General features: G+C 47.7%; 1 long non-coding RNA gene across 1 annotated transcript; it reads right to left on the reverse strand.

Annotated features, from left to right (window-relative positions):
* Nucleotides 1–528: 528 nt before the first annotated feature.
* Nucleotides 529–21,380, reverse strand: LOC134163794 (uncharacterized). The gene is made up of 3 exons (XR_009964854.1): nt 21,191–21,380; nt 4,922–4,977; nt 529–937 (listed from the first exon to the last, which is right to left on the reverse strand). It is a non-coding gene; the product is annotated as an uncharacterized LOC134163794 (long non-coding RNA).
* Between the last annotated feature and the right edge of the window lie 3,388 nt (nt 21,381–24,768).

Raw genomic sequence — 24,768 nt, forward strand, 5'->3', positions numbered from 1 at the left:
AGAGCTGGACCAAACACAGCACAAATATAAACTGTTCTCATGGAAGTGATTGACAGCTTGCTAAACTTCAAAACCGTAGCTATGTGAGATAAAGGATTGAATCAAGGATTCTTCAAGGACAGGCTCGGAGCAACCTGGTATAATGAAAGGTGTCCCTGAGCGTGCAGGCGGTTGGAACTACATGATCTTGAAGGTCCCCTCCAACCCAAAGTATTTTATGACTCTATGAAACTCTGTTAACACTCCCCTTACATATATATACATTTATATATATATATGAAATAACATGTAAAAATAGATACAATATATAAAAATAAATATAAAATATATGTACTCTTATATGAAATGTATACATTATTTCACATATGTATATGTAAGGGGAGTGTTAACAGAGTTTCATAGAATCATAAAATAGTTTGGGTTGGAAATATATGTAGAAATAAAATATATGTACTATTCTACATGTGAAAGGTATACATTATTTCATATATATATAAACATATATATATCTATAATAACATGCACTGTACCATCAGTTAGACTGCAGCACCCTGCAGATGCCCCTACAATCATCAGCCCCACCAAGCACATCGGGCTGGAAAAGCCACTATGGGGCTGCACCCCTGGGTGCTGCTGTAGCACCCTGCTTCTCACGCACAGGCCGGACAGCAGTGGGATACAAGGAGTATGTTGGCTATTTTAATCCCAGGCAGTAGACACGGAACAGCTGCCCGTGCTGGGCTCAGGCCAGGCACAGTCACATTCCCCTTTGCAAACCTTGCCTCAAACACCTTCCCTTCTCCTCCCCTGCTGTGCCGGAGTATGCTGGGATGGATGGCCAACTCCACAGTGGGTTGCAGAATTCCACTGTGCTTAATAAGCGGGTGTCCTTTGCCCTTTACATCACCTCCAAGGCTTGCAAGACCCAAAGCAACACCTATGGGGGACAAAACCACATGGCAGAGACAAAGCTATTTCAGCTTCACAAACCCCAGGGTTTCCCAGGCGGATACAAGTGAACAAGGGTCCAGGGTTGGGTGAGAACCTTACATGGCCACAACATGCTGCTGCCACAAACCCCAGAGCTGACTGACACCCACGTGATGGGCATGTCTGGCAGTCCTGCTGGAAATGCACCTCCAAACCCCAGGGCTTTAAAGTTACACCCGGATGAAGCTCCTGAGAAAAATCCAGACTTGCTATAGCCTTAGGGACAGCACAGTTTTGTCACAGAGAAGCCTACAGACAACAAAACCAGCTCTGAAAGATCTCCCCATGCCTGCTGTCAACCAGCGTTTCCATCAGTGTCACAAGCCGTTCGCAGCAACAAGCTTTGGATAAGCAGGAACACAAAACCCACCCACACAGGCAGGCAAAGGGGTGCGTGGAGCCTGTATTTGAGCAGCCCCACTGCTTCCAGGGACCTGTGCTGCCTACATCAAAGAGGACCTGCTGGAAAAGGCATCGGCAGGTTTAGCAAGCGCGCACCCAAGAGCACAGAGGGTGCCAGCTGAAATCTGTGCAACCCTCTTTTTGCTTCACTGTTCCCTAAGGAAACAGGGATTATTTAGGGTAATCCTGAGCAGGAAGGAGGATGCAAAAGGCTTCTTTGCTGAGCAATTTAGACCTGCATGGGGAAAAATGCTCCAGAGTCTCACTTATAGGGCAACCCTGTAACAGCAATGTACACACTGGAGTTTTCTATCACCCGCTTTCCACGTATCACAGGGCTCCAGCAAATGTGGCTAACAGACACAGAAGAGGATATGATGCTTAAAAAGACAGAGTATGCTTATAGAAACAAGGCTCTGGCTAGCTCAAATGGGGGCCATGCAGCTTAATCTGCACCAAAAATTTAGCAGGAGCACACATCTCCTGCAAACCGCAGGTAAATGAGTGTTAGAAGTCCAACTCCAGCTCATCTTTGCCCTTTCATTAGCTCTGGATGTGAAAGTGTTCTTATTTATACACCTATGGAGGCAGGCAAGTAAACAGGAGTGCAAACAAGCTAGAAACAATAGGTTAAACAGATCTGCAGGACAAAGAACAGTGGGAGCAGCTAAAAAGACATCAGGATGCATAGGAAAAAGCATATTCCTGGGTAATCCAGCCTGGATGCCCAACAGCACCGAGAGGAAGAGGCTGATTTGTGTGTTTAAATGCATCCCAGCCTGTGGGCTGACTGAGACGCATTTGCTGTAGGTGGGTCTCTCCAAGCAGCTCTATCCCTGGGGGGCAACCAAGGACTTCTGGGCGCTGTTCTGCTGATGGTGTCATCTTGAAGCTGTTTCAGCCTCCCTAAAACGAGGCAGGGAAAGAGAAACAGCTGTAATAAAAGCAGGTATTTTTAGCAGTAAGTCTCTCCTGTTAAAGGAAATCCACTTTGCTGAAAACCTGGAAATTCAAGAGATTTAATTTATGGGACAAGAGGCACAACGCATTTTTGTGAGGGGTGGAGGGAAAAATCCTTTGCAAAGCAGCTGAGACATGTAAAGATCTGCTTTAATGTTTGCTGCCATCTGGGTAATTCACAATAAAGCTGCCTCTTATCCCACTTTAATCGATAACTTCTCTGATTCCCATCATGCAACTTACAGCAGTTCATTCTCTCCCAGCCTGCGTCTGCATGGGGAGAGAAGTGGGCCCATCGTGGCTCCATCCAGGCTCCCTCCACTCAAACTGTGCCACTAACATGAGTTCAAACCGACATCCTTACTGCTATTTTAAGCAGAATCACATCACTTGGTAACCAACCACCAAAAGCCTTAAAGATTTGCAGGCAGAGTCATTCCTATTAATTTAGGTTTCCTCACTGGTCTACGATTCAGTGCTTCACATCCCCCAGGGCCCCTAGGAAACCATCAGACCTCTGCTCTTCCAACCTCCCTCCTCTTCCATTGCAAGGGGCCCCACCAGTGACCCACCAACATCATTAACTATTCCCTCAGAGTGGAGGGCTCTGATTGTCTTAAATAACTCACAAGGATAGATTTCAATCAGCCACTGTTCGTTAGGATTTATTAGGCTGGACCCAAGGGCAGGCATGAGAACGAATTAGAATTATTATTTTCAGGTGACAAGCATAAGGACCTCCCAGGGACATTTTCAGCCCTTCATTTTAAGGCTGAGGTTCAATGTTCAGGGTTATTTTCTGAAGTTATTCGATGGGATAGTTCTTTATAACAGTGCAGAGGTCCTGGGAGAGGGGTTGTGGTGGGAAAAGAAGGAAAACTAGACCCTGCTGAGAAATTCTGGGGGCTAAATAGGCAAAAAGACGTTAGTAACAGGGCCTGACTACTGCACTGAAAGCAGCCACACAACTGATTTGTGGCCCAGCACAGCCACTTCCCATCACACAACTTCCCATAGTGATCACAGAAGGGGAGAGCACAGCTCAAACCCATCACAGCTTCATTTGGGTTACCTTTGAGGCTTTGGTAGAGTCACAAGCGTTATTCCATAATATGGAATTGGCATATCCAGGCCTGGAGAATGGTGCAAAAGACTTCTTGGGGGTCACTATCAGGTCCATCCATTTGCTGCTCCCTCTTCAGAAACCACCAGTGCAGAAGGAGCAGCACCACTTCCACCTCGGAGCGGCCGATGCCGAGGCAGGATTTGCCACTCTTTGCTCATGGCATAGAGAGAAACCAAGGAGCAAATTATTTGCACAGAAACAACCTACTCAGCAGTTGTTAGCCCGGCTCCAAAGAGCTCACTGCTCCTAATGACGTCTCCAGAGCTTTGCTGGGAGGGAATATTAAAGAGAAGAGCAAGAAAACAAGCTTTGGTGACTGACTGATGCCAACTTGCTGAGCATTTTCAAATAGCATTTGCAAGTTGATGGCTTGACAATTGGAAACCCTAAGGAGCTGGAAGGAGATGGGGGAAATTTCCATTCGGGAAGGTTGAAGTGCACTAAACTGCTTTTGATCAGAGCTGTCTAAAAGGGAGGTGAGAGCTGACAGACACATATGGTTCAGGGATACCTTCGCCTCTAAGGGCGCAGAGCTGTTTGGTGCATGTGATAGCAGAGGGCATGAGGGCATCCAAGCTGCAGAAGGATTCTGGGTACCAGGATAAGTGCCGCATCCTAGCTCCTGGTCAAGGACCCCCGCATCCTGGCGGAGGATGAAGGAGGTCAATAGATCCTGTTTGATCCTCCACACTCCTGCCCCCAGTGACAGGGATGCAACCAGGAGGAGGAAGGCTGCAGCAAGGTCCCCTCTGCCTCCATCCCTCCACCCTGACAGTTCTGGGGTGAGCACCACAAAAATCACTATTGGCCATTGAAAATGTAGACTTCTATGCCTCAGCATGGGTCCTCACTGGTGTGTAGTCAGCATCTCGCATCTCCTGATGGGTCCCCTTCAGTTAGGCAAAAGGAGAAAGCCAAAAAGCAGCCCCAAACAGCCAAAATGGAGTCTGAAGGAAGGAAATGAAACCAAACTCAAAGCCTGCTTTTGACAAGTGAATATCTCAGTTTTGCCATGAAGCATATGCATTCTGTTCCCAATGCTCTCCGACCTTGGGCACATCACTTTGCTCCCTGTTTCTCCTTTTGGAAAAGGAGCTTAGGATGAGCTGGCAAGCGTTAGGAGGCAGTTACTCTCAGGACCTATATAGGATCTACATATTCATATATTGTGTGCCCTCTGCTGGCAGCCTCGTTTTCCAGGAGCACAGGAAAATCCTGGAGGGAAGGGCAGGTGGGACTTGGGCCTTTCCTTCAAACACAGGGAAATAATTAGAGACAATATGAGCCATAAAACTTCAGCAGTAGCAAGAGAAAAGGGTATTTCCTTGGGCACATCACACAGTAGCAGGTGAGGAGATGATGCTTTTCGTGGTGCTCTTTGGACCAGAATGGTTCTTACAGGAGCCCCTGTATCCCAGGGGTGCTGAGGCAGCTCTCCCTGACCAAACACTCAGCACACTTTAACTTCCAAGGAGCATTCTCTGTATAGATCCAGATCCCTGAAATAAATGAGGGCACAGGGGAGAGTTGAGTGATTTATCCCATTGCCTCCCAGGTGATACAAGAAATTCAGCAGCATCCCAGCAAGTATCTCAGGTTTATTGATGCAAAGCATCAATCAGATGAAAATACGCATGGCTGTGTACACACAGGGCTGGAAGAGAGCTACACATCACCTGCAGTGAGCAGCCCTGGCTTTCGCCAAGGTCAATTCAGCCACATTCATAGAATCATGGAATGGTTTGGATTGGAAAGGACTTTAAGATCATCCAGTTCCAGCACTCCTTCCATGGGCAGGACACCTTCCACTAGACCAGGTTGCTCAAGGCCCACGTTCACAGCCTTAGCTTTGCACAACAAGAATTGGGCACTTAGATTTGATTTGCATGAAAACGTGTTCAATTACAGCAAGTTTTGCTTCACTTGATCCTGCTCTTCCTCCCTTGCCGTCCCTTTTGCATCTGACATCACGCTAATGGTACCTGGGGGGTGGAGGGACCTCCTGGGGCACCCAGTCCTGCTGCTCCAGCCCTTGCTGTGACCACTGCACCCCTCAGCCCTACTTGGACTGATCGCCAACAGGTTCAGCCCCAGCAAAAGCCTCTCTTCTGACTGCTAAGAACCTGCTTTCCAGGCTGGTTTGTGTTTTATCACCTATTAATAGTTACTCCTTCAAGCCCCAGCATTGTCTTTCAGTTCAGGTGATTCATTTCTCTTCATCCACTGAAATACCCCTGCGACAAGACCTAACCAAAAGCTGGCTGAGGAAGAAATGCATTTTTCTTTTGTGAAGGAAACCAGTTCTCCTGCCAGCTACGAAACGTATCAGGACAAGCAGGTTCAATGTGCCTTTGTAAGCCTGGATTGGACTCGGTCCTGTTTTCATCCCATTGTTCTTCCCTTCACAATTTGTCTAAAGCTTTGCAGGCTGTGAAAGGCCAGTCGCTGCCGGGATTGCTTTTCCTCTTCCTTTCATATGGAGCACTCTGTTTGCCATTCTTCACTTATATGAACCACTCCTGAATGACACAGCTGTGAAAATACTTTACCAACAGACTCCTCTTTTAGTCCTTTCTTCCCCCTTGCTTCAGCTCCTTCGGATCCCTCTGCAGAGATTCCCCCATTTCCAGACCAGCAATACACTTAAGTATGCTTCCAACTTTTCATAGAGCTGAATCCCCAGTGCTTTCTGCCCCTCACAGCACTGAGTCCTATTGGAAACAGGGTGAGTTTGTGAGAACTCTGAAGGTTTTTGGTTGTTCAAGCTCATGTGAGCACCACGTCACAGCATCACAGAGTGGTTTGTGTTGGAAGGGACCTTGAAACTCATCCAGTTCCGATCCCTGTCATGGGCAGGGACACCTTCCACTAGAGCAGCTTGCTCTGAGCCCCGTTGAACCTGGCTTTGAACACTGCCAGGGATGGGGCAGCCACAGCTTCTATGTTGCCTCCTTCCACAAAGCTTTTGGGATTTCTGTGAGGAACATGGTCTAAAAAAGGAGGAGAAGCATCCCTGCCCCAATGCATCACTTTGGGAATCTGAGTTTCCCTTCCCATTTTCCTTAAAAACTCCATTTTCCAGGAACTGCACAGGAAAGCTCCATCCTGGGCTTACCCACCCAGGCCATCTCTGCTCGAGGTGGCTTTCAAGAGACTACAACAACTTCAATACTGAATAAGCTGAAAGAAACCCCCAAAATGAAGAGAGCAACGAAACAAGACAGAAAGCGCTATAAAAAGGCCTACAAAGGGGCTAATGACCCTGTTTAAACAAAGTTGTCTCCTGCAATAGCCCTAAACCCTTTTTATGAGACCTTTGAGCCTGTAAAAAGAGTTTATAAGACAATTTTCTGTTTGCTAGGTTTACTGACAAACAGTAACTGCTCAGGGTGGTTCCAGGAGCCCCATTACAGAACAAATCAGGTCCATTTTACCATTTTCCCCTCCCTCTTATAAAAAGCCTTAACTATTTCCCTCCCTGGCAGGTCCATTGGAGCACAGCATGAGAAGAGCCAGAGTGGAGGGAGAAGGAGAAAAGGATACAGAGAAAAAGAAGCTTCCTCCAAGAGCAGCATCACAGGAGGAGGCAATAGTTGCTGGGAAAGATAAAGCACATTCTGCATGAGGCTATTGCATGAACGATGCTTTGATCACAAGAAGCAAAGAGCAAGACGACAGTTTTAATGGTCCGAAAGCACATGAAAAGCTAATGCAGAAAGCAGCTTTGATACACAAGGCAGTGGCACAGTACTTATTTTGTGACCTTTAAGATGTATGGGCAGTGCAAGGAGATAATGTGATGGAAAAAGAATCAAAAGGAGACAGGAAAATTGACCCAAGAACTTTGTGGCAGAGGGAGAGGAGGAGCAGATGGGGCTGAAAGCTTCCAGCATGGTGGGAACTGAGACCTGCAAAGTGCCACATGTCCCCACGAAGAGCAGCAGCCACCCAGTGCCTCCCAGGAACAGGGAATTTGGGATATCACTCAGCAAACCCCAAACACTTGCTTACAGACAGCTCTGCACCTCCGCTGTCCACTTCACACCTCTATAAGCCAGGCTGTTACTTTTCCAGATAACTCAGCATCTCTCAAACTAGGGTTTTCAACCTGAAATAGGGGTCACAAAACCCTTTTTGCTGGGTTACCAACCCGGAGCAACTTCATGCTTATTGCTGATAATCTGCAAGGCTGAGTTCAAGGGAGAATCCTTGTTCTTGTGGCAGGATGGTCAGTTGAGCATAATTGATTTTACATTTATCTTTGTTAGGCAGCAGTCCCTCTGCCTCCTCTACTGGCCTGCATTAACTCTTCTTCAGGGCTCCTAGGAAATAGCTGCACAGTGTTATGCTGGCAGCAAGAAAAGAAGTATCTGCTCCACATACAAGTGTGGCAAGGTGCCTATCTAAACAGTGGGAGCAAGAGTGGGTCAAATGAGACAAAATCATTTTGTGACCTTAAGGAATAAGGTGAGAGACTTGCAAGGCTCTCCCCCCTTCTGGTACATTGGATGTGGAAAGGCTGCAGTTCCTGGCCAAAGCATCCTTCTGTTTCAGTTAACATCAGCACAGAAAGGAGGAGATAACAGCATCAGACCCACCTGCAGCAAGAAAAGGCATCACCCTGGACCAGATGGAAAACCTGATGCTGCTGGCTGTGGATTTGGAGCTGCCAGGGATGCTCCCCATCCCTTTTCCTGGCATTGAGACAGAGAAGCCTCCCACACAGGTGGCATTGCCATGGATGCATTTCACTCCACTTTAAGGCTCTTGTCTATTGCCAGTGTGGTCCCAGGGAGCATTAGTAGGACAGTGACAGAAGCCTCATACATATTAAACACATAGAGGGTGAAATGCTTAATGAGCCATCACATTAGGAGCCTTCTTTCCCTCTCCACAGTCATGTCTATGTTGACTTACTCCTGCTCTACAGAGGAAGTGGCAGGATTTAATAGTCTTTTATTGGTATGTCAGCTTTTAAAATGGTCAAAGTGTTATCCATAGGGTAGGGTAAAAAACAAAGCAACCCAGAAACGCAGCACATTTAGGAGGAATACTTCTTGCTCCAGGCAATGAAAGGGGTTAAGTGCAGTGGTGTGTGCCTGGCCCCTGTCTGTCACATCTGGAGAGGAGCCGTCACACTTCCCCTTGCAGACCAGCCTCATTTTTACTTCATTCCCATGCTTCATACCCCTGCCACCCCATGAAGCAATTCACTCTGGGAGTCTGGGGACTGCATTCCCCTGAGCAGCAGCAGGGGCACCAGTACCACCAGCTTTAAGCCAACAGCAGGGCTGCACAGACACGAATTGGAATCCTCCATCATTTCTGGTCTGATCCATCTTTACCTCTTCCACTCTTAACTGTGCCTGAAACATGTTTTGTTCCAGTTTTTGCTTTTAAGTCACCAAAAGCCCTTGTCTCCTCAGTTCTCTTGCCACTTCACATTGTGCCCAGACCTGAAGAGCTGCTTTTATGCAGAGGAGGATTTCTCCCCCCCACCCCCCCAAAATGCAACTTCACAGCCTCAGACTAATAAGAACAGGCACCAAATACTCCCAAAACTTTCTTGCCCCACAAATCACATTTCAGAAACCCTCTTGCTTTTCCTGTCCCGGTGTTACAGGAAAAGAGATGTACGGGGATACTCGAGTCCTCTGCTCAGCCTGACAAAGGCTGGACCTGGTGCCCTGCTTCCCACATCTGTGCTCAAAAGGGCCAACCAGCTTTTGAAACAAACATAGCAAGGACATGAAATGATTTGTCCTAAACAGATCTTCCTTGAAAAGGCATTATTTATACGATGCAAAGATAAAGGAGTGAATGTTTCTTCCCATGCTTCCATAGAAGGATTAGAGAAATCCATCCTTGTTTCTCCCCAGCTCTAAGTCTCTGACCAATCTCATGTCTTTTTCTCCACCTTTCACAGTTTGGGGTCTTGCCTTCTGCTGGAAAAGCTGAAAAGCAGCATCTGCTCCCAGGATTTTTCTGGCTCCGAGAGGAAAATCCAGGATAAAAGCTGTTCCTATCACAGTCCCAGCGCCCAGACACAAGGTGTTCCATGACACATCTGCTTTTGGAGGGATTCATTAAAAACAGACCTTCTGAAACTTGGAGGCTCACCCCTCATTAGACTGCACTATCCTGGAAGCCCATTACCTCTAATTGGCACAGGGCTGTATTGAAAGCATGGCGCTAGCTCCACTGTAATCCATGCAAGGGCTGCCTCTAGATTGTGATGGCAGGTTTTTACCCTAGAGCCTCTTAGAAGCAAATCTTATTTAGGTCAGAAGTGACATTTCTCTTTCTGAAATAGTAGGCCAAATGCCAACAGAATCGGAGCACATTAGTTTGAGCAGTCAGGGGGATTTACTTTACAATACTGTGTATTACACCCGTCTGAACGCTGACAAGAAATGCAACCTGCTGTGCTAAACTTGCAGCAACTTATTCATCAGCACTGGTTGAACATCAGAGTTTCCACTCCGGAGGAAACCCAGGTTACTGTTAAAAGAAAACCCCTTTAGGCCTATTTGGAACAAAGCCCCACACTAAGGTTTCCCATCAGAAGTCTCAATTCAGTAACAGACAGAGTGTTAGCTCTTCTAGCTATCAGAATATGTATGAGTCCTTATAAAACCCAAACAGAGAGCGCAGCTGTTGAGAAGTTGCATTTCAGTATAAATCAGAGTGGTTTCACGATGCATTTTCATGCAAACAAAAGCACCAGCTCCGATGGGGAAAAGCCCTTCCCCATGGGAGTTTCGGCAGTCAGCACTCACTGCAGCCCTCCAGCAGGGGAGGGTGATGGCTCTTTAAAGTTATGAAACAACTGAGATTCCATGACTTGCTCAACAAGAAAAGCTGGGTGAGTGATAGAACCTTTTTGTCCCAAAAGCTAGATCAATCCTGTATCCCACAACATCTTCCGATGGGAATTAGGCCATCCTCCATCCGCAGGACTGGTTATTACTAAATTAAGAGCATCCCAACATTGCCCAAGGACTGCACACCCAAACAGCTTCGTTCCTATCCTCCAGGCATTAGTGCAGGTAGATTTAGGAGCAGTTATAACTGAGGAGCTCCCAGGATCTCAACACGGCTCTCATCTACCCCTCCTCCTCAGCCAGGATCCGCGCTCATCTCCTTGCCTTCTGCAGCAATGTCACTAAGACTCCACATCAGTGCTGCAGACATCTGCTGCCTCTCTGGCCGCTCTTCAGTTCCAACCTGACAAGCTGTCACTTTGACAGCCACACAAGATTTACAGCTTGTTAGACACTGCAGTTGTCCAAGCAGAGCCACCCGGTAATGGGGAGATGGTGGGAGGACCAGAAGCTTAAGCGCTAACCTGTACAGGGCTGGATTTGTGCTGGGTTCCCCCTGCTTTAGCAGCCACTTGTACTTAGCCACACAGCACTTGACAGACACAATCCTGGCAATTCCCGATCCCCACACACCACTCCAGGGTAAACAAACGGATAACAAATCCTCTTGTTTCAATGTCTCGGAAGGAAACGCTCCAAACCCAAGTTGACTTGAATAATAGCAAACATCAAGCTCCTGTCTAAACCAACGCTACCGACAGTGATTGATCAATCTATGTGGCTTTATTAGCACAGCCTGACTGCAGGTCCCTTCCCAACAGCATCTGGAATCAATAGCTTAATTGTCTTCCTGGCTCGCTTTGCTTCTGCTTAAACTCACTGATTAATCCTGCGAACTACCAGAGGTCGCTGGGCTGAATGAGTTAAACCTCCACAGGCTGAGGAGGAGGTCCCCATGGATTCTCACATCCGAGCTTGGCAGGAAGGCAGCCGGCATGGCAAGATGAGCCATGGGAACACCCCATGCCCACATTGCCTTGGGGATTGTCACTGCAGCAACGTTTCCTGGGCAGGTTTACACATACGCATCCCTGAAGACACATTGACAGGTAGCACTTCCTCCAATGAGATGTTCCCTGGGACATTTTCATTGCTATTCCATTGCCTTTTCTTCCTTCTTCCATTCTTGCTCCTGAAAAGAGCCTGGCACCATCTGATCTACACCTGTTCTCAAGCAATGGTCTTTAAACATTGATCACCATCACCAATAGGTCAAAAACGGGAAACAAGCTAAGGCAAATATTGCCTGTAACTCAGCCATGACAGATTTAAGGGAGCTTTCTAAGCCACACGCTAGATCTTCTGTTAAGACAGCTCTTCCAGGGTAAGACAACTTGCTTCAGATGTGTCATTAATCCTATGAATAAGATGTCCTCATTAGACAACTTGTGTCATGTCTTTGTTATTTGTTAGAAGGTAGCAATGCTTTTGTGCCTCTCTCCTACATATTAATCTCCTGGGGAGACTGGAAGAGCTGCTTTTTAAGGAAGACCTGCAAAGCAAAGACAGTCTGAGTCTTTTTGTTACTCAGGTCGGGAGAACTAAGTCAGGAACTGGGCTGTTTGCTTTTTCTACTTGAAGCTAACAGAGGTGTGCAGATTTATGGTACCCGAGGAGGCAGCTTTTGCTTCCTGGAAAACGGCAGAAGGGACAAGAGATTTACGATTTGCAGTTACCAAGGAGCTGTAACCTGTTAGAAGTCAATCACAGAAAGTCAAAAGGCAAAGGAGGTTTTGGCTGACTTCGAGAACATTTGCACGACGTTAGCGAAGCAGTACGTGTAGGAACAGACTCACCAGATTGGGTGTAATAAAGCTTAACATCTCTAATTTCTAAGGTGAAAAGGAGGTGGCAATTCAAAGCAATAGCTCACAAATCAGCCAGTTTTGAAGTGGCTCAGAGGAGGCTGGGATGATGGGGTTGAGAGGCAGGGACGCTTTCCATCCATTACACTTTATAACCCCCAATGGCATCGTGATCTCCTTGCTCCTAACAAAGCCCTGTGGCACTGCAGACAGGAGTCCCAGACTGTGACCTAGGCATCATGAATGTCATCAGAGTCACACAGCCCAGTGCAAGTTGGCACCTTTGATGTTGACAGATCTGCATCCACACAGAAGGGCAGAAAGGCATTTATCCCTATCATTACTTCACCAAAACCACAGGGAAACCTCTTGCACTCACAGGAGCTCTGAGCTGCTGACTGGTGAAGCCAGGGCAGGATGAAGGTAGTAGAATCAGACATCTGCTCTGGACATCAAGGATGACCAAGAAAGGGCCACAAAGTTGCTTTTTTTCTTTAGAAGGTTATTTCCAGCCATACCATTTGGGGGTGGAAGTAGGATTTTCAACATCAAATAAGATTAGTTACCCATCTAAGATGAAGTTTTTCCCAGACAGGAGACAAATACTTGTCTGCATGCGACCTAACTAATAGTCATTACAGCTGTTCTGAGGGTGTTTTATATCAAGAGGGTTTAAACCTCACACACTACACTGGAGAGTATTTCATCCTTGAAATACTCCACTAGACAGGAAAGTTTTCTTACCAAAGGTTACATGAAGCTGGCTTCTGACATTTAATCATGGTGATTTGCTTCGGGAGGCTGGTGTAAAGTACCACTCAGCATAAATAAAGACATCAATCTGGATGAAGTCTTCACAACTGCTTCTATTTCATGGGGCTAACGATGAGTGATGCTCTGATCCTGCCTCTCACTGATGCATCTCATGGACAACGTGGTCCTTACAGTGAATCTGGGACTTTCTGTGCAGGCAGCAAGGGGCAAGACTTTGCTTCTGGAGCAGGGTGATTAGATCCATGAACTGAGCAAAGATGCCAAGGAGGCAAAAGCTTGCGTCCATCACAAGCTGGAAGGTGGCACGGCAGCCCCATGAAGCCTGTGTCAAGTCACATCTCTCTGCACCTCTCCACCACTGCCCATTCACTACCTGTACCTGATGTCCTCTGGCACAAACCCCAGTGACCACATTAGTTCCTGTGCTCAGCACCTGCAGGCCATGACACACCATTAACTGACAGGCTCCAGGTAGAGATTAGTAGACATCTAAGCTACAGCTTTACCAAGGAAAGGAGGCAATAGCGAGGAACAGCTCAGTGATTCTTTGCTGCCTTTGGCTCTCAGCAACGTGAAAATCCAGTCTGGCTGAAAAGAATGAACAGAATGAGGGGGGGAAGAGTGACATTTCTGTTGCTCCTTTCAACAGCACCTTCCTGAGCTCATAGTGAATGCACACTTCACTGTAAGGTGCAGCAGAACCATCACCTTCCCTACCCCATTACCATTATCGTGTCATGTAAAAAAAAGCATGTAATTTTTATTAGATGCTAACATGCATCCTTGATACAGGCCAGGAGTCTCCTCAGCCAACGGCACCACATCCCCCAGGACCATGCTGATCTCACGCTATATGAAGTCACTATTTCATGCTCTCGACTATGACAGCACAGGACCACAGCAGCGCTGCCTGTGCCCAGCCAGCACATCTGTGTTGGCTTAGGGTTGTCATTTACAACTGGAGAGGCTGCAGCTGGGGGGAGCATGACGGCAGTGGGAGCATCCTGGGGGATTCTGGACTGGCAGAACAAAACGAGATATGTAAACCTGTTCCAAAGGAAGCTGCCTCGCTATTTGAATAGGTTTCATATTAAACTAACTCAGATTTTTGGAACAAGCCCAGTCAGCAAGTCAGTTCACATGCTCAGGCCCATAAGGCATGGCGTACCTTTAGCAGCACTGCCAAGCTTGGCTACCAGCTCACTGTGGCTTTGAAGATTGCTCTGAAAGCTACTGTTAACCCTGAAAACACCCAGCATAAGTCATTAAGATTGCAGGCGGGATGGTGCTCATTAGATGCCTGCTGGTCTCTGAGCTTTGATTTCTTCACGAGTAAGATGCACTCCTCCAGTGATCCCTACTTTCCCCCAGGTCAGTCCCTGGATTCTCCATCCATCTCCCCATACCTAATGAAGAACCTTGGTCAGAGAAGCAAGAACACTGAACCTCTCCCAGTTTGTAGCTTTACTGCAGAAGCCAGGCTCTTGAGACCACAGCGGTTACAGCCTGCTACCCACCAAAAGACGTATGAGCTGAAGGTCACAAGCAGCAGTGGTAGGGACACAGGCCAGATCAGTAGGGCTTGGCTCCAGAGACCCTTCTCATTTCAGACACGCTTCTCTGCTGCCCCCAATTAATGGTGCATAAGCCAGAAAGGCCAACAGGCTTGTGATACAGTACCTTAAATAACACTGTGCAATGGGTGCTGGAGCCCATGCCCTGGTTGACTTGGCCACCAAGTACCTCAGCAGAAGCTGAATACAGGTATTGAACACAAGGTATCTCAAAGGTCAGTTTCTGCAGGAGAACAAAGCCCCAAGAGGAGCATGGGGGACACTCAGAGCCTAGGTTATGCTCTTCAGAAGATCTTTGGTTGCCCAGAGGACAGGTAGGTTTAGCCCTACCTGAGAAGAACTCCTCATGCTGCAGTTTTCTATCACATATAGAACATAGTGGGTTGAACTCTCAGTCAAGCACTATTTAAAACAAATTAGAATCATCTAAGAAGCAGTCTGGAGGCTAAAGTGCATGATACAAGAGGACTTCTTATTGACCAGAGAGAATCAACCAAGTCTGAAGTGGATCCATCTAACAAGGCAGGTTGGACTCCTGCGCTGGGATGGCTGCTGCGCTCATTCCTCCTGCTCAGTGGTACAGAACACCTCTTGAACAAGCATTTCTGCAGTGGAAGAAGCATTAGAGCCACCACTGCTCAGCATAGGAGAGAGAGCAGCAAAGCATAAATAAAGGATGAGCCAGGAGAGAGCAAGGCAGGTTCGCAGGCAGCAGAGCCCAGCTCCCTGCATGGCTCCTCAGCATCCTCCTTTAGGAGGGGAGAACAAAGGCTGCAGCTCCTGCTCAACCCCAGAGCAAGAGGTAGTTATAGCTCACTGTATTGCAGAAACAGCAAGAAGGGCCCCTTCCATTTGGGGATGGGCTGTTGTAGCTCCCACCCAAATCCAAGTCTACCTGGTTTCTCATGAAGACAAAGGGAGGAGAGTCGTGTTTTGATATAAATGGATGCAGCAGCTTCTTTCAGGTGTTACCTGGCAGTTTGTGATGCTTTATGTGGGCTTAGCTCACTGCTGAGGACGTTGGGTTGGAGACCTTGCCCTCACCTGGCACAGGAGAGGATGAGAGGAGTCTGCTTTCCTCAAGTGATAACTGTTCGACTAAGAAGTTCAAACATATGTCCTTTAGAGCTACAACAAGCAATTACAGCCTGGCTGAAGGTTATTGCTCCCAGAGTCTTGGCACAGCTTGTTTTCCAAGGCACCAATGAACAGCAAATAAGGGTTTTGTCACAAATCAAAACTGTCCTAGGAAAGCCAAAGGATGGTCTGCAGCATTCACATCACCACTTGGATTGATAGCAGCAAAAGGCTCAGGGTAAACCTTAGGGCAGCTTCCAGTGCCTAAAGGGCTACAAGAAAGCTGGAGAAGGACCTTTTATAAGGGCCTGCAGGGACAGGACAAGGGGAATGGCTTTAACCTGCCGGAGGGGAGATCAAGATTAGATATTAGATATACATTCTTCACTATGAGGGTGCTGAGGCGCTGGCACAGGGTGCCCAGAGAAGCTGTGGCTGCCCCATCCCTGGCAGTGCTCAAGGCCAGGTTGGACACAGGGTCTTGGAGCAAGCTGCTCTAATGCAAGGTGTCCCTGCCTGTGGCAGGGGTTGGAACTGGGTGAGCTTTAAGGTCCCTTCCAACACAACCATTCCCTGATCCTGGAAGGTGACTGAACAGCAGAAGGACACAGTTGACTGGGTTTCGTCTGCTGCAGTTTTCTTGCACTCTCCTGCAAGAGGGAAATCAGCTGGAGGGGGATGCTTTAACCCCATATGGCAGCTAATCGTGGTTGCTCAGGATCATGTGAAATCAAGCAAGCACAGAGAGAGAAGGCAAGGGGATTTCTTTAGCAAGAACAGCTTTCTCGCTTGGCCAGCCAAGCTGGGCACCAGTGCTCAAGAGACTGCAGGCTGACAGTGCTGCAGCGTCAGGGAACTCCCTTAGCAACCATGCACTTGCAAAAGGAGTCTTGCAGGAACAAAGGGCTGATCACAACTTCAGACCTTACACAAGTAAAGGTATTTTGCTAACAACAATGCTGAACAATCTGCATTTCTCACTCCAGAGCCAGGGAGCCTCTGACCTTGGGTACAGGACATCACCTAGCTGGGTGCTGAGGTCCCAAGAGCATCCAAGTGACTTTGCAGCATAAAGCAAACAAGGCTTGTGGAAAAACTTACTCAGGTACTCCCAAGCATACATCCATCCCTGTGACTGCCTTTGTGCTCACTTCTGCCTAAAATATTTATGTGCTGATCAAGGTGGAGCCAGAGGAGGCTTTGAGGTCACTTAGAGAGGTGAACTCCTCACTGCATCCCAAACAGCTGAGACAGCAAGCCAGAAATGATCAAAAGCAATTAGAATATGCCTGTACTACACAGCATTTACTTGTCATGCTAAAGGAGTGCAAAAAGCAAAACAAAAGGGGTTTGCTAATTCTTCCCTGCCCCATCACGCTTGCAACCAGGAAATCATATTAAACACCTCTGCTTTGCTCACTGTTTCCTGTGTGTTCTGTTCAGCTCTCCCTTGTCTCAATAGCTTAAAAGCCTGTTTTCCCCTTTAAAAGCCAACTTTCCTGCCAGGTAGCTCCTCTTAATCTCTCAGTCTTGGCTAGAAGCCTCCCTAGGCTGCTCAAAAAGATAGCTACTCACCCTTTGTTCTTGCAACACCAAAAGCCTCAGCTATCAAATCATTCCAGCTTCCTCTGTAGTCTGAGAGACTCTAAAATGGAAAGAATAAACCCCTCTGTGTATCAGTCCAACAGATTAATAGCTACTAAGGGTTGTGTTTAGACTGTCTTATAAGTGTGCCACACCTCTCTACAAAGCAAGCCTTTTCCAGACCTGATAGAGAGGAGACTTCCTAACAGAGTCATTGACCTTGGACAACAATCCCTGTGTCAGTTCCTCATGTCAGTGCTCAGACTGAGAAAGGAGTCAGAGACTAAACTGGTGCTTCCAGCCTCGGCTCTTCCGTGGACCGACTGGGACATCCCACCAGGATGGGCAGAAGCGTGTCCATACTGGTACGTACTGGTCTAAGGCCATTTTCTTTCTTTGCACGCTGCAGTTATACACAGTTCATCAGCTAAAGAGATGCACATGGCTCCCGTGATGGCAACACTCGTTTCTACAAGCTGAGAGCTGTTCCCACAAGTTGCAAGCAAAAATAACACCCAACTGAAGTAACTACCAGTGTTAATTCAATATTACTTGAAGTTACTTCAACGTGACTTGAGTAACCACCAGCTACATCAGCACAAACACTTCTGTAATCAAGTTATCCATAACTTACGTAGAATTGCCTCAAAAAGCCTTTTTCAGAGTTGTTTGCAGAGAGCATTCACCGTAGGGAGTGTGGGAGGCATGTCCTCCCCTCCATGTATCCTTACAATGCTTTTCTCTTCCCTGGAAAGCAGCCCACCATCTAGCTGCTCACACACCAGTGGACCTTGGCTCTCCCTGTGGAGACCTCTCCATGCCTCCCATACCTGAAAACCCTCTCACACACCTTGACAGCAAGAGCCAGAGAGAGTCCCCAAAGGAAAGAAACCACATCCAGCTGCACTAAGCTCCTCGCAGCCCTGTGACACACGTACTGCATCCCTGCTCCTCCAGCAGCGCTGTGGACTGTGCATGACTCCAACTGCTGTCACTTGGCAGAGGGAGGCTTCCCGAGAACAACTCTTTAGGCTCAACCCCAGCTCAGTGTGCATGGATTTCTAACAGCACCGTTGGGTGCTGCGCTGTTACTCATCATCAGGGCCCGTCACCCACACTGTTCTCCCTGGAGCTGCCTCTTTCCAAGTTGCAGGCATGTGTGGCCCTTCTCCCTGCGCCTTGGGAAGAGCAGCTTGCTCTTATCCAGCACCCAGAGCGTGCCACTTCCCCACATCTGCTCAGCTCCTTTTGCAACTGCAAAACCCTTCTCATTTGTGCAGCAGAACAGCTTTAGAGAGTGTGGCACAGTTCAATGATGCTCTCTCTGCTGAGGAGCAAGCCTGCTCCTGGGCTAAAGAGCACAGCGTCCCCATTTCACGTGAGCAGATGAGCAGCTATAGGCTGTTATAACCCATAGAGATGCAGCAAAACGTTGCCAAAGGTACCAACAAGATTTAGGAAGTGATCTCAGATCTCCTGATGCTCCTTCGATCACAGCAGTCCCAGTGGTCACTTACCCCAGCTACCTTGAAGCAACAGGTAGGTGCTAGAGGCAATGCACACTGTAGCAAGCTACCCTGGGCATCATTCTACTCTGATGTTACACCATTGATTTCTCCTTGGTTAACAACCCCTCTGCAATATGCAGCAGGATCAATGGCTAGTGAGGCTCAAGCAGGCAGCAACCATCCAGGTTCGGGATCTGGAACAGCGGGTTAAGTTTAAACGTTGTTATATTCCCCACCTCACACTTAGTTTCTTCTCCTGTTCAGCTGATATTAGAAGCCTTTGAAGTGTGCATGTGCTTGTGGTCCAGGAGAAAGTCTCCAGGGAAGTAATTTGCTACAAATACCCAGCTACTTAAAAATATTTATATATACTAGAAAAGGATTAGACTTCATTTAGCATTTTCTCTACCTTTAAACCTCATTTAATGCAGCATTAAGCTCCAGCTGCAGCAAATTGGTTCTGAAGTTGTAAAGGAGAAAGGCACTTGAAACAGCAAAATGGTTCAGTAAGGAGAGAAGACTGATTGCTCATTGGTTTCTGCACCATGTTTTAGTAATGGAAAACTAAAGGATAAGTGAGATCCTCAGTTCAAAAATCTTTACTTACAGGATGCTGTTCCCAAACTAGAGAGCATCAGAAAGACACAGGCATCTAGAACAGCTTTAAAGGGCGACAAGATAAGGACTTGCTATAGAAGAGGTATTCAGACTGTAGCTGGGTACCTTGTTCACATTAAAGGAAGAAACATCTTATTACTTGCAACCACTGATAGTCTGTGCAATAGCCAGAGGGTCCTTCCCCAGCCAGCACAGTGAGGGAAGGAGCACCAGGACTGCAGCTTGCTCTGCTGTTGGCAGATAGGGGTGACCATAACCAGCTCTCAGCATGGCAAGGTTTTGGCACAGCCACCTCGAGACCAATAGGGATGCATAAGAGGCTGAGAAAAGCATTAGAGGTGCATGAACTCCATTAGCAGCACCACTAAGTTCTCTGCTGCCCCAAGCCCCACCAGCCCAGTCCCCAGAAAGCATCCTGGATGAGTTCTGGAGCTCAAGATAAAAGCTGGATAATGGAAACCTGATTCTTTAATGTGCACCATATGGTGTGTTCTGAAGCTGTACCCCCTGCTCTGGTACCCATGGGGCAGAGAGTGCTTTGCAGATGGGTGCCTACAGGAGATGGAGCTGCTGGAGCCAGCTAACCAAGCTCCTGCTGTGCAGGCAACTGGAGCTGTTCCTTAGTATTTGAAATAAAAGATTCATAGCTATTACCAAGCAGCTCGAGTCTCGGGAGATTCCAGTTTTCCTACTCCTGCCATCAATCTTTCTGACCAAAATCCATGTCCAGCAGCAGTTCAGAGATTAACAGTCCGCACACTTGTAGTCAGATTGGTTTTCACCACTGAAACACAGCATGTGCTTCCACAGCACAAGCCCCCATCAAATATTTACTCTGCTCAAAGAGCCATCAGTGACCTGCACAAAAGCATTTTTCACATACTGAGCAGGAAAACACACTCCATCCAGTCTCTTTGAGCCCGGTTACATCCGGCTCCAGGTTCTCCAGCAGATGAGAAGAAAACCGGTTGCAAACGCTTAAATATTTAAGCTTCTTGCATTTGTGAAGTCTTGCAAGTCAGGAAAACACAGAGGGAAGGAGCAGGGTCCCTTTGTAAGGACATTTAGTTTTCAAAGGCATCGAGATAGAAGTATGCCCTGCAGACCCGGAACATGTTTACACACTGCAAGGTGAGCTCCTACTGCTCCTCGTTTGGCCACCTTCCTACAACCCACATGCTACATCCTCCTTGGATACACAGCGCGGGCCCTGCAGCCCAGCCCATCTCACAGGGGTTATAAGAAACATCCTTTTTTTTATGGCAACATGCAGAAAAAGAGGCAAATGTGAGCGCAGAAGGGATTTATGAGGACTCCCAGCCCACAGGGTGATGCGGTATGCGCAGCAGATGAGGGTACAGCTGCCTCACAGGCAGGATTTGCCTGGATTTATGGATACAGCTATGGGTGTCCACAGTATCTGCTCCAGCCAAGCTGCTGCAGGAAGAACCAGAGGCATAGGAATGGCCACTCTGCCCTCGCAAGATGTTTATGCTGGGATATTTGGATAGGGATAAAGAAGGGATTTGTAGTGATCCGTTTTGCATGGGAAGCCTGCAAAGACACCCGAATTCTCTTACCAGAAAGCACTCCAGACACAGGTTTCTTGGCATAGTTTTGGGCACCTTCAGTGAGCTGAAAGCCTTCACCTCTGAGCTTGTTCGCACCTCCTTAGTGAGCTGTTCACACCTTATCATGGCTTGAGGCTCTCTCCAGCCCCAGCATCTCATCAGTCCTCCACCCAGCCCCAGGTCAGAGCCACCCAGGGCTGTAATCCCCTTCCTCCCCACACCTGGGGATGCTGCAGAGCCAGACCTCCCACCCATGGGCAGCTTTTACAAGCATCTCTTCCTCACCCCGTGCTGCACCATGCCACTGCCACACCAACCTGGCTTCCCCCATAGGGACCTTTCATCCTCTTCGTGTTCTCCTCCAGTTTAAGAGGCAAAGAAACGCTCCTTCCCATGAACACAAAGTCACCAAGCAAGAACAGGCACTGCTTCTCCAAGGCCAGCAGCATGATATCCCCTGGCTCCACGCAGCATCAGCCCATAGTCAGCCACCTCAGAGACAACAAACCACCTTCAAACCTCCTCCTGCCCCACATGCATCCCCTTATATACCCACCCATCTCTCCCAGCAGGGCCCCTGCTCCTGGGAAACTACAGCTCCCATGACGCCTGACCATTAGGAGTTGCAGTCCTGATGCCTGATCTCTAAGGGAAAGGGCTTGCAATGCAAGGCCAGCGTTTGGGGACCAGCTCCAGCTAGCCCAAGCACCCCTTTCCAGGCAGATATGTGATTATTTTGCAAAGGTCCCCTATTCCCACCTTCCATATCCCTGCATTTTCATGGAAAGGGTCTTTAACACGTGAAGATACTGAAGATCTCCATCACCAAATGGAAAAGCAGGGTTCTGCCAGCTGGAGGAAGGTGTTTGCAGACCCTGGAAATAGGTTTATTGCATGAGAATTGCTGTTTATGAGCCCTGGGGTGTCAGGCGTGTGCCTCATTGTGGAAAACTGTTCCTACCATTCACTCAGCTCCAGGAAGTAAATTTCTGTGGTTCAGGAGAAAGTAACTGTGGCAAATCCCCAGTGTAAGGAAAGACAGAAAGCTTTTTCTATTCCTAATTACACTGCGTTTCTAAACTTTCCCCTATGGCATGAAATAGTGGAGTTCTTTAGCAGCTTTCCCCTAAGAAAACGCTAACAAAGGAGGCATTGTTACAAGTGAGGAGTGCTGAAATCCCAGTCACTACGCTGGCTCTGAGCCCATCATCCACAGCAGATGGGATGGCTTCTTCCCATGCGGTGCACGGGACCAGCTTCAGCTCGGCTGGAGAAAACGGGCAGGTTTAGAAGAGCTAAATTGGGAACAGGGATGGGGGGACTTGCCAATGGACAGTAAATGCTTAACATCCCACAGTGCATCAAAGATATATCAGCAACCTTTGCACTCACCTGTGCGGCTTGACCTAAATGAGTGACTCCACAGAGGTGAAAACACACCTAAACCCAGAAACATTCTAATTCAACAAGAGTATACCAGTTCAGAGACAAACTGCCCCCCAGGAAGCCCTCCTCTGTGTTCACACTGGTTCCACATCCATCCCTACATGTTCCATTCACAGCCATCGGTGGTGTGGCATCACTCCCGTATTGATATCATGCCACTGCTCCCGGCAGTTCTCTTGTTGTAAGCAGGACAGCTCTGTTACATCAGTGCCCTGCTCATCTCCAAAGAGAAAAGCTGCTTCCATGTGGAAAATACAATATTGCCCATGGGAGACGTGTTCAAAAGGCTGGAACAAATTCATTCATGCACCACCAGGTCCTTGCAAAATGCCTTGGTTTTATTCCGTGTTGGTGAGCGGAGGAACCCAGTGTTCCCTCTGTACTACTAAGCTGTCACTCAGAACAAAATGATGTTAGCAGTGTAGCTTAGGAAATGTTATTAAATGCAGGCAGTTATTCTGCAGATTACATTTTCTGCCTCACGCACAGATAATAATGTTCATGCACAAAGCCAGGGTGAAGTGTAGTCAGAGAGAAAGGGAGCGCTTCCCGCTGTACGAGGGATGAGAGGAGATGCGTGCACGGCCCAACCAGCTGCTCTCCCCCCCCAGGGCATAGGATGCTCTTTGCAGTTTTGCTCACTGAGTTCCCAACACGTTATGTCCATAAGGAAGCCGGAGGGACAAAGAGGTGGGCTTCCTGAAGGAGCTGGTGTGGGGCCTTGGTTCATCCAGCTCCCTGGGTAATCTCAGCAATGCCATGGATGTCCAAGGGCATCTGAGCCCTTCCTGAGTGCTAGCCAATCTCCCACTGCACGTCTCATGGTACAAGGCTGCTTTAAGAAGAGCTTTGTTACCAAAGAGGCACAGCAGGATTTTCCAATGCAGCTACAAACTCCTGCACGTGGTTCAGTGGGAGCTTGGGATGCGAACCCCTCCATTTGGTGTCTTTGCAAGTCAGCTCACCCCAAGCAGCAGAAGAGGGATGCTAAAAGAAATGGCCCCCAAAGATTTGTTCTTGAACCCCTGCTCAGGCTGAAGCTGTTTCGGCCTTCAACAGAGGAGATTATCCATTGGGAATTTGTCCTTGTGTGGGTAGGAAGGACCAAAGCCCCGGTCGAGCCAAAAGAGTGATCTGCAATGTCACTTTGCATGATGAGCACCTCAGCACCCAAATGTGCAGCTGGAGGCTAATGGAGAGGCTAGATCCAGACTTTGCACCATAAATCCATGATTAAAACACTTTAATGTCAAACAGTGGGATTCAGATCTCAGGCACTTCTGGGGCTCAAGCAGCACTTGGGTAGGAGGGAGACTTGAAAGTCCACCCCCCCTGCTCAAGCCCTATATCTGCTCTAGCCCTAAGTGTTAAAAGCTTCGAAGCAGAAATGACTTTTCCACTCTTTCTCCCCCTTTTGATTCAGATCTTTGTTAATAAGAGCATGGATGAGAAATTTGCAATGTTTTGAGAGCTTTCTCTCTTTTTCAGGCTCATTAGAGTGGGTGCAAAAGGCATTATTGTAAATAGGTCTCAGGACCGTTCAGATGCGTTTCTCTTTTGGCAGGAGATGTGTTTGGAAATTTGTATTTAAATGATGATTTGAATGGAGTCTGGGTTGAGGAATTCGCTGTTTATGAGCAATTCCATTTTAGTGTTTGCTTATCTCAGTGTTGCTATTGCTGTTGCTGGAGATCAGAGAAGGCACAACTCTTCTTAACAGCCTTGGTGGGTGAAGGCTGGCGTGGTGGAGATGCGCTTAGTATGAATTCGTCAGGGTTGAGCATCTGCTTTGGGAGACGTGAGGTTGGCTTCGTGCTCGTGGAAACTTGTGAATAGTAAAAATTAGGAGCCTTTTATAGCACCTCGGAATAAACATTTCAAATGAACAATCAAGCTGTGCGGAAAGAAAAGGGAAAACCCCTGGCAGGGCTGGTCTATCCGATCCTATCGGCTCCGCTGACATCCCCACTGAGGAATGGCAAGGAAAGGAAAACAAATTTCAGGTCAGCCCCCAGCGTTTTGCTTTAATTGGAAATATTGAAACAAGATGTTTCAGCCTGGTTCATTGCTCATTTTGATGTGTATTTGTAGCTTTGTTCTCAGCTGAGATGAGCAACGACCATTGAAAGAGCAAGAATCCCTCCTGAAAAGTGCTTCCTCCATCAGCTCCCAACAGTGCTGAGAATTTGGGCCTTGGTAATAACTCCTTAGAAATGCTCACGGAGGTGAAAGTCCCTTCCTGGTGATTAAAACAGACCTGGTTTATTCCGTGTTTGTGGCAGACAATAAGGACACACAGCGCTTGCTTCCATGGGATGGGAAGATGCATGAACCCACCTGCTTATGATCACAGAATCATAGAATAGTTAGGGTTGGAAAGCACCTGAAGATGATCCAGCTCCAACCCCCCTGCCATTTGCAGGGATCAGGTGTTCATTTCCTAAAATCA

The sequence above is a fragment of the Pezoporus occidentalis genome, unplaced genomic scaffold, assembly GCF_034315485.1.
Source record: "Pezoporus occidentalis ecotype Australia unplaced genomic scaffold, CSIRO_AGI_Poc_V1 ctg208, whole genome shotgun sequence".
NCBI classification, from domain to species: domain Eukaryota; kingdom Metazoa; phylum Chordata; class Aves; order Psittaciformes; family Psittacidae; genus Pezoporus; species Pezoporus occidentalis.